The sequence below is a fragment of the Triticum aestivum genome, unplaced genomic scaffold (assembly GCF_018294505.1).
Source record: "Triticum aestivum cultivar Chinese Spring unplaced genomic scaffold, IWGSC CS RefSeq v2.1 scaffold83765, whole genome shotgun sequence".
Lineage (NCBI taxonomy): Eukaryota > Viridiplantae > Streptophyta > Magnoliopsida > Poales > Poaceae > Triticum > Triticum aestivum.
The window spans coordinates 1-2,061 of NW_025252215.1; the positions used below are offsets into that span (position 1 = coordinate 1).

At 46.4% G+C, this 2,061-nt stretch overlaps 1 pseudogene; it reads right to left on the reverse strand.

Annotated features, from left to right (window-relative positions):
• Positions 1-81: 81 nt before the first annotated feature.
• LOC123177424 (disease resistance protein Pik-2-like) lies at positions 82-2,017 on the reverse strand (annotated as a pseudogene).
• Positions 2,018-2,061: the final 44 nt, after the last annotated feature.

The window sequence follows — 2,061 nt, forward strand, 5'->3', positions numbered from 1 at the left end:
CAGACATGAACAAGCTGTACATAATTACAGGATATATGTGACTCTGAACTGAAACAATCATCAACAGTACTCCTAATTAACTTGCCTTGGATTGCTGGGCGTGATTGACTTCTGAAGCTCGATCAGACCGTCTTCAGTACAGGTCGGTTTGGGTTCTTGGCGAGCTCGGCCCTCAGGTGTGCCATGTGATAAAAGACACATTCTAGCACAACTTCCTTGAGGCTGGCGAGAGATGGTAGACCCAAAACGGAACTTCGAAGGACGTGAGAAGCACTCCTGTCAAACTTGAGCACCTCAAGCTTCGGGGTTGTTCCTTGTTCAAACTTGACAGACCTGAGGCTTGATCCAAGTCCCATGCTCAGCTCCAGCACCACCAGGCTCCCGAACATCCCCTGCTGGAAATTGAGATGGACCTCTTCACCCTCGAGTGACTTCTTCAACAGATGCAGGAATGCCAGATTTGTTAGGTTCCCACGGACTTGTATGGCATCATCGTGCTCCTGTGGTTGGTTTCCCGGCGATGCGTTGAACTCGCTTTCCCCTTTCACGCTTCCTTTCTGGTTCAGTTCGGAGACTGTTGTATTTCCGTTATTCAGTTAATGGAAAGGGGTAATGCCCGGTTCAAAAAAAAAAGAAAAGCATCGTGCTCTAGTATCATGGAGCTCCGCAGCTTCAGCTTCTCTAGATTCTTGAGCCCCTGGATCCATTCTGGCAACTTGAGCAGGTTACCGTAAAGCTTGAGGCTCTGCAGTGTCTCAGGAAATGAGAACTTTCCCTCCAAGCAGCCACATAAACCAGGCTCCCCCTCTGATCGGATTGACAATGACTCCAGGCGGCTCAGACCAACAATTGTTGAACACAACTTCTGGCCTTTTTCCTTATTGACGCCAGTCACTCCCAACTTGTGCAACAGCGTGAGTCCTTTTATGTCCTGTATAATAACCTTCCCTCGTGTTCCGATGTTCACAACACCCAATGTGTGCAGGGCTTTTAGTTTCCTCAACCCTCTTGGAACTAGCACACCATCCTCAGTTGGCATTGTGGTAGCTCGAAGATAGTTTAGCTTCTGAAGCTTGATGATGCTCTTTGGCAACTTGACAATCCTAGTACCTCTGACATCTAGTGTCTCGAGTTGCCTCAGGTTGCCCAGTGAATCTGGCAGGTAAAAAATATACCCACATCCTCTTAGAGAAAGGTATGTTAGGTGAAGAAGCTTCCCAATATGCTTAAGGTGATGATCATAGAGATCATATGTGTCTTCCAGGTCTAGCACTCGTAGCAACCTCATCTTGCGAGGAAAAAAAATGACTTCCACACTCCAAAACATGTAATTGACCATAGACGGGACATGTCCACTATGCTCTGAAACTCATTCTTATCTCCCTTCCAGTTGCTGCTTATAGTCAGGTGGCGCAACGTGGTCTGGCTGTTCGAGCTGCAACCTTCCTCCAGTGTAAAAACAAGATTTTCTTCCATCGACTCGGAGACACCAATTTCACGGATAAGATCATGAACTTGGCAGGAACCAATTCCATTTGTACCGACGATTGATTGTTGAGATGGTAGGATCATACTCCTGCTTATAAGTTCCATGAAGTAGCCGTCCGCTATTTCCATCGCACACTTGCCATGCACGTCCCTTGAGTAACCCTCTGCACTCCACCGACGTGCCAATCGTCCCCGTCCAACCTTAACGTGCCAATCGTCCCCGTCCAACCTTGTAATCTTCGGGAAAGATGGGCATATATAGGAAACATGACTTGAGATGATAAGGCAAACCATCATAGCTTCTCATAAGGACATTTCTTATGGTCCCAAGCTCTGGATTCATCTCCAACTCAGAATTGATATTATCATTCAATTTCCTCCGTTCCAAAGAGGTTTTTGGTTGGTTGGACAAGAAGCCACCTATGGTGACTATTGCAAGGGGGAGCCGACCACACTTTCTCAGAATCTGTTCTGTCTGTTCAACTAGCTCTGGATATTGCAAATTCAAATCAGTAGTCTTCTTGAATACCTGAAATCATGCGGTCTAGTTATTTAGTACTGTGGAAATTAAAC